Genomic DNA, 16,638 nt, shown 5'->3' on the forward strand with positions numbered 1-16,638 from the left:
GGTGGCGGAATGAACAGTGGTGGCGAAATGAACTAGGGTGAAGAAAGAGAAATTTTCTACCAAAATGAATTGAAATGGAAGAGGGAGGGTACGACACAAATTTTAATTTTTTTTTCATCTTTGATTTTTTTTTCCGACATGGAATTGATTTATTTTTTTATTATTATTTGTGTTGCCACACAAGGGTGGTATAAGGTGTATTGCCACCTATGGTGGTACACCTATCACTGCTCTAAAATGATTTAGTGTCTCTAAAGATGACATTTTTATGTATGTTTGTGACCAAACACTATTCATTTGTGTTGTGTGACCAAATACTAATCATTTATTTTAATCTTGAAATGAAGATCTATTGTGATTAATTTATCTCGAAGTATGTTCTTTTTAAGACAAAGAGGTAACACACTTACAAGTTAAATGTCATCTTTTTTTAAATGAATTTTTTCTATAGTAGGCAAACAAAAATAACTTCATGTTTTTTTAAAAATTTCTAAAAAACATCTCAACATTCTTTTAGCATAATATCTATTTTTTTAAAACCTAAAATAGATCTATCCTGAGTTAATTTGATTTGAATTTGTGTCTATACAGAAATTACTCTGACTTTTAGTCCTATCGTTTAATTCACTAGGATGTAATTGTTTCTTTACATGATTAACATCCTATGAAGAAAATTTGATCTATCTAATATTATTAATTATCTTCTGTATTTTTTATTTTTAGTATACTTAAATGACCTAATTATTTTAACAAAATTGTACAGTGACCTCTTTGTTCAGGATGGCTTATATGTTAGATTTGTTTTCCTAATTTTTTTTTGTTGCAGAATTTTTTAAAATCAAATAGCTTATTTTGAGATGTTATAATTTTATTATAGCTCTTTCATTCGAAAGGCAGATATATAGATGTTATAATAACTCATGTAAAATCCAAGCATGGCTGAGCTAGGGACTCTACATGACTGGAATTTCAATGGCACAGGAATTCTGTCTGGATGAAAAAACATGTAAAGTTCATGTGGCTGAGATTTTTGATGAGAGGTTGTACGTAATTATATGTTTTGATGATGATATGTTTATACTGTGTTACACCTCCTATGATCATTTTTATTAACAATGTTGTGTTTGATCAGAGGTAAGATTGGCTGTGTGTTTTATGGAGAGATTTGTGAAAAATTGAAGAAATTTGCGGAGGGTTCTGCTATTGTAACTCCAATTGTGTTTCGCTTTGTGAAAGTTAAATTGTATAGAGGTTTTGTAGGATTTATGTATTTTATTTAACTCTTTTGATTTCTATGTGTGATATTGAGTGTCGAAACAAACTAACTTAATTATGCACAGATAATCCAACAATTGAATTTGTACCAAATGTTACAAAGATTTTGGTGGATCCTGACATATCGGAAGTACGATCTTTTAAGTATAGGTAATTTAATCCAATGGCTCACCTGGTTTGTTTAGTTTATTATCAAGCTTACTCATTTGTGTTTCTGATTATACCATGATGTTTGTAGAATGCATGTTATTGGATTTGATTGTACATCTCCCATGAATGTTCTATGTTCAATTCCAAATGAGACATACCAGGAAGATCTTCTTCAAAAATATCCTAGAAAAACTATTGAAGAGCTGAAGACCTCTACGGATGACGGAGATTTTGTCGTTGTTGGAAGTATTGCTGATTTTGTGAATGGAGAGAATTGGTGGTTTCCTTCTTTTGAATGCACAAACATTCTGAATCGATGTTCTAGGTCGAAATATTGCACTGATTGTGTTATGAGTGTTCTTCCATTTAAACCAAAGTAATGAATCTTAATGCATATTTAAACATTAAATATGATCTTGAGGTATTTCATTTTATTCGATTTGAAGATCACTAATTTTTGTTCATCCACGCTGCAGATAGAGTGGAAGTTCGACTTTTTTGTTCATCCCATTGACTTTTATCTTCAAGGTTGAAAAAAAGAAACTTGTGAATTCTGTCAATGGGGGCTATTTTAATGTGAGGAAAATTTGTGGTGATATTAAGCCTTTGGTAATGTTTCTTATATCCAAGCTTATGTAGAACAATGTCATGTCCACATCAAAGGGATTTTGTGATGCTTGTTGTTTAGGATTTTTTTGGTTGGGTGGATCACTATGGATGCTTCTCAGCTTGGAATTTATATTTTGAGGGAAAGCTTGGAAACTATATGTATTCCTTTTTTTTAGATTTGTATTTGTACTTATATTTAAGTTTGCTTATCTGTGCTATTTGTATTTTTTATTTTCTTCCTTGAAGACAAACTACTGTGTTATTTTCATTAATCCATATTGAAAACACAAAACAAATCACACTTTATGAATTCCTTATTTAGAATATTATGTCAATGCAGTTATGAGCTAGGCAAATACTTTCTTTGTATTTTAATATACTGAGTGTAACATTTTCCAAAGCATGTGCAGATTATTATTATGAAATTTTTCAAAGCATGTGCATAGTAGATACTCTTATATTTTTATACTATTTATTATATTTCAAAAGCTATAATTTTCATGCTTTATTTCATACTGATATGACCAAAAAAATAATTATGTTTTACTAGGTCAATGAAAGTTAATTTTCAACGTGTTAATGCCTTTTATATTCATTTCCATTACTTTTAAATAGTGTGGTTAATGTGTAACAGATTGGCTATTTATTAGCAACGGTATTGGCATATACAGATACACGTTTTCCTCACTTCTATCATTCAATAGGTATGAAAACAAAAGCAATTGGTTTTTCTACTTTGCTGACTACCTCACATAAGAAAAAAGAAAATTTGTTTTCTTCTCCTCCAATTTTCTAATTCTTGAATAAACATCTACCTGATAAACTTATAGTTCTTGCTGTTCTGTTACCTCCATCACTAGGAGAAGGACCTGCTGTATCCTAGGGAGTTTGCGCACATTGAGGCGGATAAATTCCAAGGACAGTCTTCGTGACGCCTCAGGTTAATACTAACGCATTCAATTTTGCAGGTTTACTTTGTAGTTTGTTTTGCAGAATCTGGTTCGTTGTTATTTGAAGTTGCGATGACTGCGATGTTATTCGAAGTTGCGGTTGCTGCGTTATTACTTAAAGTTGCGGTGTTGTGGTTGCTGTTTACACATCAGGTACAACAATCTTGGAATTTATCCTTTATAACTGTGACCGCAAGTTAAGGTTTGGGTGATTGGAAAATTAGTGCAGACCTTCTACAAGGTACAGAACTTTCATTCAATAAATAATTGACAAAATATTGTCGTGAACTTCTATCTGTTATATATTTGTCTTTTGAATTAGAATCATTATTGTTTATCTAACAATTGATTTAGAAAATAAATTGCCGTAACTTATATTGTTATATATTGACCTTTTGAACTAGAAACATTTCTATATATTATTATTATTATTATTATTATTATTATTATTATTATTATGGAATCTGCTTTGTTGAAAAGCCCTTACAATAAAATTTTTAAATCAAAATTGGACACCATATTGCTCAATATAGCTACAAAGATGGAAACAACCAAGCTATCGATTCTAAATTTAATTTACAAGTTTTGACAGATGATATACATGTGAATGTTGTTTCCCATACAATACTTTCAATGAAGGAAAAACCATGGGTGATAGACTCAGCCTCTACCTCACATATTTGTGCAAATAAAAATATGTTCACATCTTATAAAACTATAGCGAAAGGAAAGGAACATATCATTTTAAGTGATTCGAGAACAGTTGATGTTCTTGGTATAGGAAAAGTGGATTTAAAACTTGCCTTTGAAAAAACCATTTCTTTAAGTAATGTTTTACATGTGCGTAATGTTTTACATGTGCCTCATATGAGTTATAATTTGGTGTCTGTGTCTATATTGAGCAAAGCGGGTGTAACAGTCACTTTTGAATCAAACAAAGTTTTACTTTCAAAATGTGGGGGCTTTGTAGGCAAAGGATTTTATAGTAATGGTGTATTTGTGTTGGATATCTCTACATTTATGAATAAAAATATTCCCTCTGCATGTTTGATTGATTCATATGATATTTGGCATGCTAGATTAGGATATATTAGTTCTTCATATGTTTTTAAATTAGATCGTCTTGGTATCATTTCTCTTGGTGATAAACAACATGATAAATGTGATATTTGTGTGGAATGTAAATTAACCAAAAAGACATGTCCACCTGTGCAACGTGAATCTAATTTGCTTGATTTAATTCATACTAATTTAGGAGATTTAAAGCAAACTCCAACAAGAGGAGGTAAATGTTATTATGTGACTTTTATTGATGATTTCTCTAGATACACTAAGGTTTATTTATTAAGGCATAAAGATGAAGCGTTTGACATGTTTTTATCTTATAAAGCTGAAGTAGAGAATCAATTAAATAAGAAAATTAAAAGAGTTAGATCTTATCGTGGTGGTGAGTATATCTCTTTTAATGAATTTTGTGAAAAAGAAGGCATTATACATGAAATAACTCCTCCTTATTCTCTTGAATCTAATGGCGTGGCTGAAAGGAAAAATATGTCTTTAAAAGAAATGATGAATTCTATGCTTGTTAGTTCTCATGCTCCAAATAATCTTTAGGGTGAAGCTTTATCAACTACATGTTTTTTATTAAATAGAATACCTCATAGAACTACCGGTAAGACACCATATGAACTAAGATAAGTTATAGTAATAGCAGTTTTAACCCCCTAACTTTTTCAAAGTTGCGATTTTGACCCCCTAAGAAAAAACTACAAAACCGCCCCCTAAGCTTTGCAACTATAGCAGTTTTGGCCCCCCTAAGTCAGCATAGACCGAGTCAAAATTAGCCTTGGGGGCCAAAACTGCCACAGATGTAAAACTTAGGGGACAGTTTTGTAGTTTTTTTTCTTAGGGAGCCAAAATCGCAACTTTGAAAAAATTAGGGAGTTAAAGCTGCTATTAAGCCTAAGTTATACTCCCTCCGGTCCTTATCATAAGCAAAAGTTCTTTTTTTGGCTCTGTTCAGTAAATGATGTTTGTAGTCTATATATAAACCAAATGTAAAAAGTTTTTCTTGAAACTTAGCATTCAATGTTTTTAAAGTTGGAAAAGTTTTAAGTTCCACTTAGATTTCGTTACTTGTGACCGAGGACACTGGTTAGCATCACTCTTAATTCTTATTTACCAGAGTCATCAATTATTTTAAATTTTTTATTTAATTTTATTACTAAATGCGAGAGTGTGTTGATTACTTTTTATTTTTATGAAAAGATGTTAAAAATTTAATATAACTCTCTTTTTCTTTCAAAGGTAATATAATTATTTTCTTGTGAAATAATGTTTTCTAAAATATACACACTCCTCTCGCTGTTATAAAAAAAATCAACATTTTAAATTTATTCATTAGATGATGAATGTAGTCTGTAATAAATATCATATACTCCATTCAGTCGCTATTATAAGCAAAAGTTAACTTTTTAGGTTCATTCATTGAATGATGTATCTGGTCAATCAAGTAGACCATATTCATCATTTAATGAATGAAACTAATCGTATGAGGTTAAAATACAAATATTTGCTTTATAGAATAATCGTTAATTAATTAAGTTATGTAGTGGGTGTCCCTTTTTTTTTTTAGAGTCAGTTTGGAACAGCTGATCCTTTAAGAAAAGAAAGCATCAAGGATGGAAACACATATTTCAAGAAACTTTCCATGGTTTGATTCCAGCTGATAAAGCAAGGAAATAACACTTTTTGCTGGGTCCCACACAAGATTCCCATCCCTCCCAATTTGAGAAGAAAGTTTTCAATGGTAAGGGGCATTAGAAAAAGACAAAAACAACCTCATGCAAAAATATGACTTTATTTTATAATATTATTATTATTGTATAATTTTTTATTGAAAAACGTGAAAATAGTATCTTATAAAGAGTATATATTATCATTATATATTTCAGCTATATATTTTTTAGGGATATATTTGAGCTATATATGTGTATTTTATTAAGATTATATTTTTAAAAATTATCTATATATTTTATTTTACTTAAAGGCATGTATGTCATTTTATAAGTATACTTCTTTCTGTCCTCTCATTTTCTATTCACTTTCACTACAAACAAACAACCACAAAATCATATCACTTTCCGATCACATTCCATTCACTTTCATTCCTTCAACATTCTTTCTTGATACTTTCTTTCCTTTCACCTTCTCTTCTCATCCAAACAGACTCTTAGGGATGTAGTGGGTGTCCCTGTATGTAACACCCCGTTACCCAAAATCAATTTAATAATAAATAAACATGCATCAGAGTAGTTCCCAAACGGACATGTCACACTACATTTTCAAAATTTCTTAAATAGAATATAAAAATCTATTTAATAAACATCCTTCAAAATCATCATTAATTTTGCAGCGGAAAATTTGCATCAAAACAGCAACAACAACTGTTAAAATCTCCATAATTAAATCTTGGCATAAAAGCCTTATCAACATAAATTCAACGACCATAGGGCTACATCAGCAATATTCAAAAATTGATACATAGGAATGAAGGTAACATTAAAATCCCATCCCACGTATCAGAGCCCTAGACCCTTTGAGCCACCACCTACTACTCATGATCACCTGCAAGTTACCCATAGGAAGGGCAACATTTTCAAGCAGAAGGGGTGAGATTCACAACAAAAATATAGATAAATAATTCATCAATTTGAATCTAACACCCTATCATAACAATAATTCATCAACATATATAAATATTATCATTATCAACATCAACAACAAATGGTACTTAAAACCAACAACTTCAACTCATGCAAGACTCGACACCTCCACTAAGACTCCTCTACAAATGCATGTGGTACCATAATCAGGGCCGAAGCCCTCACCGCTAATCGAATGGTTAAAGCATTCTTTTTCAGGACATAAGTCCTCACCGCTAAACACCGCTTTGAACAACAAAGTGTTCCACCGCTTTGAACGACAAGGCGTTCCAGGGCCAGAGCCCTCCCGCTTTTGTGCTTATGCAACTAACTCCACTTGTGTATACCTACATACAACCTGACAATGCATATATGTTCATATGACTTACACCATAATAATTCAACTAATGATAGCCAACAACAACTTCAACGTCGTATATTTTCCACATAATACATATATTTCACATTAACCAACACCATACATTAACCAACATTAAATAAATATTAACCCACTTTAATCAAATATTAACCAACGACATTAATCACCCCAATTTCAATCTAAAATTGGCCTATTCATTCCTTTACGTATTAAGGCACCCAAAACCACCCATCTTACGTCTTATAACAACACTTCAAATATCATGATCTCTCAGGCACTTGCTCGCGAGGCGAGCCATGAAGTTGCTCACTCGCGAGGTGGGAAGGTCTACTCGCCTAGGCGAGCGATGAATATCAGCACGACCAGAATCCAGATTTTTACCCAAAATCCCAATTTTCTCAATTCCACTCCCCAAATCAGTTTACAGATACTAAACTAAATGTTGTATGCAACCAGAACCTAATTCTAACATCAGAATCACAAACTCTACTCTCAAAACCACTAATTCAACATAAACCTAAAATTCCCAATTTTCTACCAAAACGTGTTAAACTCAAAATCAGAATTCAATATCTATACTAATGAAGCAAACCTCACCCTTACCTTAGATTTGCAGAAAGAATTGCACAGCAAAAATCGGTTCCTTGGCTCTTCTCCCTTGTTCTTGGTTTTCTCTCCCAAAACTTGTTTCACGTAAAAACGTTTTCTAACTTTTCTCTTTTCTTAACTCCCAAAAAGTAACTTCCCTTTCTTTTCATTAAATTCCCCTTAATTCTATTAAATCTTACTTAACTCCCCAAACTTCAAAATAATATTAATTTCTCACTTAATCTAATTATTATTAAAATAAACTATATAATAAAATATAATACACCACATAAATCACCAATATTATTTAAAATCATATAAAAGACTCTAAATAAACCATAAATAAATAAATAACGACTAGGGCGTTACACTGTACACCTCAATTCATGCTATGTATTGTATAATTACCCTTTCCTAAAAAGAACTTTAATATAATGAAAAGAAGAGAGGATATATCCCAATTCATTTCGCCTTCGTTTTACCCAGAGTTTCTTTTTAGTCAGTATGTCCTTGGTACAACGTTTGTTTCAGACAAAACCCAGGCTCCGTTTTCTATTGCCCGTATGAATTACCAGGTATTTTAATTTGGTTACATACTATGTATTTTTAAGTTTTTTTTATTGATATGGTTCAATCGTGCAGGTTTATTAGGAGAGTAAAAGTTACACGTTTAAATTTTATTTTATAGATTCAGATTATATTACACAATTTGGAATAACCAGTTTGTTTTTTTAAATGGATTTAATGGATAGAATCTTGGAACTGCTTCCTTTTGCTTAATTAGGAGTAGAAATATTGTTAAACAGGTAACGTGTATAGCATTTAATTATCTTGAATAAAGTCATACACTATTGAATAGGTTTTGAAGAAACTCATTGTGTTTGCAGCATGTCAATTTGTGAGGTATACCATCTTTCAACTTCAAGTGTCTGACCTTGGACTGTTTTGTAGTTTATCATTATCATTATTATTATTCATTATTATTAATAATTATTATTGTAATAGTGATGTCTTATACTTTTTTGTCGAGTGAGTCTTTTGAAATCAGAATTTTTTCTTCTTTTTTCTTATACTCTTTGTTGGTCGTGTCCATTGGTTTTAAGACATGCATGTCTCTTTGTTTGTCTAAGTCCTATCTTCATTTTATTTATATTTGTAAGGTTTTTACAAAAACAAAAGAAATGGAAAGTGATCTCAATGACTTTGTTTATGGTACCCATGATGTTAATCTACTTAGGATTAGAGTTGGTGTTTTACAGATGTGGAGAGTTCCATCATATGATGAAGATCAAAAAATGACTGCATCTCTTGAAATAATCTTTCCTTAAAAAAATGACTGCATCAAAGAATCACTAAAAGAACACTTTAGAATTATGATAGGAATTACATGTCATTTTTTTCCCTTAAATAAATCAATTACAGTTAATGTTCTTTCGTACTAAATTGAGTTAAAATAAATCGTTACCTTCTTCTTAGTTATCTATACTAGATATAAAGAAAATAAAATATTTCGGTTCTTTTGATTTGGCTTTTTTATTATTACAATTATACCTTTAAACATATTTTTTTTATAATAATGTTATATTGGTGGTGTTATTAAAAAAGATAAGCATTATATTTGTTATAATATTATTGTCAATATGAAAAGATAAATCTGATTTGTTGAGTTTGTTATATTTGAAAATCACTAATATTCATACTTATAATTTTAATCTATATCAAAAAAATTATATAAAACATTGTTTGTAATTTACACGCAAATTTCGATAAAATATCATTGATAATATACACGCGTTAGAGCAATAAAAAAAGTGGAAAGGCAGACACATGAGTATGGGAAATGTTGTTTTGTTTCCCCTTTTCTTTTTTAGGTTTGCATGGATACCTTTTACATTGTTAATATGTACATAATGTTAAAAATTGTTATCCTTGCATATAAACATGATGTGCTGAGTTGTCCCAGCACATGCCATGAGTTGGAACTAATGCTCTTTAAACTTAATTGGTTATTTTTTTTTGTTTGACTACTGCTTCTTCATTCTTCTTGTTGGATTTTGCAGAAAATAGGTTTACATGCTCATCCAAATGGAGTGCATGAGTTGTGAAAGTCGTAGGTGATTTTGATATTAGCAAGGTAGGCTAGCATGCTATCTTTTTTGCTTTAGTTTGGTTCAAGAATTAATAAGGTTCTAAAACTAGTAGTTCACATGATAAAAATCAATCGAAAACTAAATAGTAAGTGAAATGAATCAAAATTAAAGTTTTATTCGCCTCAGTGAAGTGTTACGTGCCTAAAAATTCAAAGTGTTTGGACAGTTTTTACCACGATCATGAAGTTTAAATTGTGTGGTGAGATAGTTCCTGCAAACTCTCCAAAGTTTTTTACTTTAGGAGGAATTTGCATTTTCCATAATTATCGTGTCTTACCAAAATTGCTAACAAAAATGCATTCACACGTGTCTATAAATTAGAAAAAATAGAAATAATGATATTAATTTGAAGAAACAATATATTTACAAAATCAATTTGCTAATAATTTTGAAAGTAGAGTTAAATAAAAAAATTACATTATCGCCGACTGTGGGGATCGAACCCACGACCACGTGGTTAAAAGCCACGCGCTCTACCACTGAGCTAAGTCGGCATAATTCGTTCTTTGATGATCTTCTTACTTACTTTGTGTAGTAATGTATGCAGATTGATTTGTAGTACACATAACATGGTTTGTAAACAAAACTCTTAACACAATTTCTTTTAAATATCCCTCCAACCAATATAGTCAGGATCGAGATCCTAAGTAGGATCAGTCGGCTAATAAAGAAATGTAAACACGAGGAACGTATCACGGTTTGTAAGAAACCAATCAAGGACAAAATTGTAACTTCACATATATAAACACACAAAAACATAAAAATTATAATACAAAACAAAATAACTTATAAATCAAAACATTAAAATAATTTGATTAATAGTATTTTATCATTTTTTGATACCATTATCTATTAGTAGTACTAAATTTTTTTGGGCTTTTAAATTAAAAAAAAAAGTAGTACTACATTTTTTCTAAATAAAAGGTAAGGTATTTTTTTGAATAAAAGGAAAGGTATTATTGTTTATAATTTATAAAAACTTGTCAAGTGCATTAAGAGTAAGGTCATGAATTTTGTTATAAGAGCTAGATATTATTATTATGATTATTATTTTATTTTGTTGAGATAATAAAAGTACAACTACTATTTTTCTTTTTGAAAGACATAGGTATGGTTAAAAGAGCAAAGTGTTTTATAAAAAGAAGATATTTAGTATTGGGTCTTAGGACTCAGACAAGAGATAAGTCTTCTACAACTTTAACCTAACTTGATATAGTCTTCTTCTTCAACATGGAGTGCCGCAGTAATAAAGGAAACATAAGAGTTTCATATCTAACATTAATAGCAACCAAAATCCTTGATTTCATCTTCATTCCTCATCCTCTCTCTCTCTCCTTCTCATTCTACTTCTCTGTTTATATCTCGTTTTATATACATTTTTAGCCAAGAAAAACTCGATCTGCTCACGAAATCGACCAAAAACGATCCATAGCAAGGTCAAAAGCATGATGCAGTGGTCGTGGCACGTAAGATCGTGTGATCTAACCATGACTTGTTGGTGCTTACAATAAGTCTTCGAACACATGTGTTATAATATCATAATTCTAATATAAAGGAACAAATTGAGGTAAAATTATAAACCTTATGTCATATTCATGCTACATTGTATTTTGTTACAGAACCAAAATCTATAATTAGTTCGGAATGAATGATACAAACATGATCAAGCATGTTCTATTTGTTAAAATAAGATTATATTCGTCACCTAAGAAATTTTGTTAATAGAAATTGTATGAGAAAGATAGAGACATGTGTGCTAATTCATAGGATATATATATATATATATATATATATATATATATATATATATATATATCAGTATATCGAAAGTATCAAGACATTGAAATCCTTCAAAGTACATAATATTAAAATTGATTTTAGTTACTACAAAAACTGAAATATATAATCTATAATCTTACCAATGCGTATGTTTGGATTCCCCTATTGAAAAATGAAAATTTGCACTGAATTGATTCCTAGAGATTTCCGATCCTGTTCTTTTTTACCATGCGGTGAGATTTCTTGGGATTTTTACCTGGGATTTAACCTCCACTTCCAAGTTGTGCTTTTGTACTTTCTTACTGCATTGCACACCAGATCAGTGTAATTAGTGTATTGCACGAGGGGACGCACATGTGATGCGACAATTGATGTTGATCTAAGAGATTCATTGTATTGGTTTCTGGCTTATCATGTTACATCCTATCAATTGGTAAATGTTCAATTATTTTCCCTCTTATTTGTTACTTGGGTAAAATTTGAATTATTTTTTTATGAGCGGTTGTGGTTACTTTGATTGTTACTATTTCTTCCTCTTTTACCATTTCAGTTGTCTATAAATACGTTTGGAGGTTCCACATACTCATCACTTCCACTGCATAACTTTTGTTGTTTTTTCATGTTCAAGCTTTCGAGAATGACTAATACATTTGATAATGTCTCTTCCATTGTTTCTTCTAAGTAAGATGTTAGGGTTAAGGTTCGTGTTATCAGACTGTGGTGTGTTTATTCCTTTTTGAATCCAGATCAAGTTAATTTAGATGATTATGTGTGATGAGAAGGCATGTAGCTTTTTTTTATTTGGTTTTATTTTTTTGTGCTGGTTATGTTTGAGGTTAATTTTTGTATTTGGATTTGAATTTGAAGGGCTGCATGATCCATGCTACTGTGAGGAAGAAAATCCAATATGTTTTTCAGCATAAATTGAGTGAGGGAAATGTGTACAAGATGTCATACTTTTTCGTGGGTCCTAACTCTGGTGCGCATAGGGCTACATCTCATAGTTAGAAGTTGTTTTTTTTTTTTAAATGAAGACGAAGGTGCACCCATGTGAAGGACCCTTCATACCTTTGTACTGTCTTTCTCTGAAGAAGATCATAGATGCATGCTCTGAGAGTTATGATGTTGATTATTTGGTTGGTATGTAATAACCAATGGTTTTTTGTTTGTTTGAGTTTATGTTTTATGTTTGTAGTCTTGATTTGTTGGTGAATTGTGCTGGTTGTTTCATTTTTTGTCTAGATGTTGTTGCAATCATTATTGGGATTTCTAATCAGAGGGAGTAAATTTGTGATGGAAATATTACTAAGATGATTCTTCTGGAGCTTACTGATGACAGGTAATGGGTGGCATTTTTTTATATGTAGTCTTTGTTTGGTTTTTGAGTGTTCCTATATGCTTTGTTATCAGATCTGAATTAACAATTGATGGTTTAATTTTCAGTGGGAAATGCAAGTGTGCATTGTTTGGTGATTATGTGGACTCTTTGATGAAGATGATGGGGAAATACACAGTTGGATTGCCTGCGGTTGTTGTTCAGTTTACTAAGGTTAAGATGCTCCGAGGTTGGTTGTCGACATTTCGTTGTATAAGTTTTCTTTGTGACTGGTGTCGTGATATATTTCATTGTTTATTTTGTTTTTATGTAGAGAAAGCGTCTCTTCAAAATGTAATGAACTCATCAAGGATTTTGATCAACCCTGATATACCATAGGTTGTTTCCCTTAGGAAAAGGTGATCTTGAATACCGTTGATTTTGTTCTTATTGTTTTTTTTATAATGGTTTTTTAATGCTAATTTTTCCAATAAATAGGATGGTTAAGCTTGGGCTAGAACCCTCTGGTTCTATTGAAGGATGATTTCCTTAACATGTTTCCAAAGAAGTCTATTGATCCGTTGAAGAATAGGTGTTATGATTGAGTTTTTGTTGTGGCTGCTGTTATAGATAGATTGGTTGATGGAGAAGAGTGGTGGTATTCTGCGCGTAGATGTCATCGAAGCGTGACCGCTGATTCTGGGTCTTATAATTGCAAAGGATGTGTTAGACATGTCATCCATGTTGTTCCTAGGTTTATCTCATATTCATCGAGTATTACAAATCTTCTTTTATTTTTATGGTGATCATCATCTTTACTGTGAGGGTTGTATTAGGTACAAGGTGAAGCTCCGCGTCAGTGATGCTACTGGATATGTTGTGTTTCTTCTGTTTGATAATGATATGAACTACCTTCTTAACAAGCAATGTTCTTCCCTAGTTTCGGCTGCCAAGGTGTTTTTTAATGCGCAAAACATGTTTTGTTTTAATCTCGGTGATCGTTTGACGATACTAAAAAAGTGAGCAAAACCGCACAATATCGCTCAATCGCTTTCTTTTGTTGATCTCACATCGGAGAAGCAGTTGTATCGCATAAGTAGTTATATCGAGGATTTAGATGGTAATCACAAATCGCTTTCTTTTTTTAATCGTACATCGCATAAGCAGTTGTATCGCGTGCGATTTTTTTTTGTTAATAGTTTTCTGTTTTCTTTTGTCTTCTTCTAAAGCTTAATCACGTTTTGAGAATTAGGGTTAGAAAATCATTTGCAACATTTTGAGAAAGAGGCAGGAATAAAGAGAAGAGGCAAGAGAGTGGAGAAAGATAAAAACCTAAAAAATTGAGAAAGAAAAATTTCATGAAAGTGTCAATCTATTTCAAAGAATATATGAATTTTTGGAAAAAAGTATAAGTGAAAAATTGTTCTTCTCCTTCTCTCTATTTCGCTGAATCTCTCATCTTCACCCTTTCTTGCTTCAATTTCACTTTGACTCTCCCATTATTTATTTTAATGTTTTCTTGAGGCATCAATTATCAATTTTTTTGCATTTGAAATTTGGAAGAAAAAAAACTTCAGAGTATCTGAGGGCAACAAATCCCCAAGTTAGTGGGACTGTTATTTGGAAAGCGTTTAGAATGTAACTTTTATCTTTATTTAGTTAATTACAATTAAGGGCTTTAAAAAGAGTTTAAACCATGAGCTTAAGTTTTAAAAAGGGTTAACTTGTAACTTACCAGATATATTCTTTTGATAGGTAGTTAGTAGATAGCAAATCATGTTTACAAATGAAAAAACGGTGCAGTGGTAAAATGAAGTTTTCATGTGCCGGCAGTTCCCGAGTTCTACTCTCACACTTACAAATTTTCTTTTTTTTTTGAAATTTATTAATTAATATTTGTTTATGCATTAAACTGGTCTGGTTTGCCAAAATAGTCGATTTTGACGGGTTCATCCGAGTCTCATCGGTTCAATTGCATGAATGGTCTAATAGGCGACACAAACCGATCACTACACCGTTTCACGGTCCGACAGGCCCGACCATATTAAACTGGTCTGATTTGCAAAAACAGTCAGTTTTCAACAGGTTCATCTGAGTCTTGACGATTCAATTGCATGTATGATCTAATAGGCAACCCAAACCGGTTACTACACTGGATCATGGTCGGACCGGCTAGTCCTGCCCAATTTTTAAAACTATCCCCAGTTTCAAGCACTTGTTGTACCTCCCAACATAAAATTCAGGACTTCTGAAAATGAATGGATTGACATGAAGCAGATTCGTACATGGCTAGAATGTCTTTAATTATCGGTGTTTGGCTTTCTATTGCCTAAGAATAAAAACAATCATATGTAGCAATAAGATGAGAAATAATTGAAGCATTAGTGCAAATTTTTGCTTCATAAATGTCTGATTAAAGACGATGAGAGTTTAGCTCAGTTGGTAGGGATATTGTATTATATATGCAGGAGCCGATGTTCGAACCTCGAACACTCCACTTCTCCACAATTAATTTATGTGAGCTCTAGCCATTAAACTACTTGACAAAAAAAAAGACGATGAGCCTTCAACACACATAATTAACAAGTAAGTTGAAAGGAAGTCATATTGTCTAATAAGCCCTCTCCCTGAAATGGCGGGTCCCACTCTATTCCCATTGACTAGTACCAAGTAATTGTCTTAATACACATCATGGTCCACTAAATCCGTATTTGACATGTGCCTGTTTGGCAACACGTTTACAGTGGCTAAACCTCCGTTTGCTTTTTCAAACGCCGTTTTCAGATTTTCTATCTTGTTTGGCTGAATGAAAAGTAATTCCAGGAAACGTGGTTTTGATCTCAAAACGCCATTACAACTGAAGCTGATATTCATAGCTTCTGCTTTTGTGAAACTCAGTTTTGATTTCAATGACATGTATAGTTACCAATATACCCCCATGTTTTCTTCTCCAATTTCCTACTAGTAAACATCTTTCTTCTTCTTCCTTAAAAAAAACATCTTTCTTCTTCTCTATTTTTGCAGATCTGAAGAGGGAAAATAAATAAATAATAATTTAACTTAAAACAAGAAAAGGAACTGAAAGATTACAGATCTGTTCTTAATTGGTGAGTGATAGAAAAATGATATGAGAGAAAAATAGTGAAATGGGAAGGAGAAAGGTTAGAGTCATGGATCTGGAGGTGGAGAAGGAAAAATAGTGAGACTAAGAGAAAAAGATGGGAAGGGAATAAAGCTTCTGGAGAAAAATAGAAGGGAGACGACGTGTGAGGGAGTATTAAAAAAATAACTCAATTGATTAGTTTTTTTAAAAAATAACTCATAAATTTTCTTAAAAAAAAACACTTATAATCTCAAATTATTTTTAAATAAATTTGTGAACCAATAAAAATCATTTATGATTTTAGATATGTTCAAATAATTATTTTAAGTAAGAATGAGATAGTTAGTTTTAATTAAAAGGATAATTTAGTCATTACACATTCAAAATCAATTTTGATTCAAACTATCCAAACAACATCAACTCATTAGAATCACTTCTATTAAAGTGTATCCAAACATAATCAATTTACCTTCAACTCACTTTTAAACAAAATCAATTCTCTCAAACTCAATTCTATCAAAATCAATTCTCACCACCGCCATACCAAACACACACATAATCCCATTTTACTCATTATACATATGAGATAACTCGAGTCAATTCAATCATATATCTTACTAATATTAAGTTTAAGTG

The 16,638-nt window shown here is 31.4% G+C and overlaps 2 long non-coding RNA genes and 1 other non-coding gene across 3 annotated transcripts; 2 read left to right on the plus strand and 1 right to left on the minus strand.

Moving 5' to 3' along the window:
* Positions 1–1,257: 1,257 nt before the first annotated feature.
* Positions 1,258–2,272, plus strand: LOC120580301 (uncharacterized). The gene is made up of 3 exons (XR_005646001.1): positions 1,258–1,425; positions 1,514–1,801; positions 1,902–2,272. It is a non-coding gene; the product is annotated as an uncharacterized lncRNA (long non-coding RNA).
* Positions 2,273–10,227: 7,955 nt separating this feature from the next.
* TRNAK-UUU (transfer RNA lysine (anticodon UUU)) lies at positions 10,228–10,299 on the minus strand. The gene has a single exon. It is a non-coding gene; the product is annotated as a tRNA-Lys (tRNA).
* Positions 10,300–12,457: 2,158 nt separating this feature from the next.
* On the plus strand, positions 12,458–13,818 carry LOC120580287 (uncharacterized). Its single transcript, XR_005645990.1, has 5 exons — positions 12,458–12,724; positions 12,827–12,923; positions 13,028–13,149; positions 13,234–13,318; positions 13,398–13,818. It is a non-coding gene; the product is annotated as an uncharacterized lncRNA (long non-coding RNA).
* The last annotated feature ends 2,820 nt before the right edge of the window (positions 13,819–16,638 follow it).

The sequence above is a fragment of the Medicago truncatula genome, chromosome 4, assembly GCF_003473485.1.
Source record: "Medicago truncatula cultivar Jemalong A17 chromosome 4, MtrunA17r5.0-ANR, whole genome shotgun sequence".
NCBI classification, from domain to species: domain Eukaryota; kingdom Viridiplantae; phylum Streptophyta; class Magnoliopsida; order Fabales; family Fabaceae; genus Medicago; species Medicago truncatula.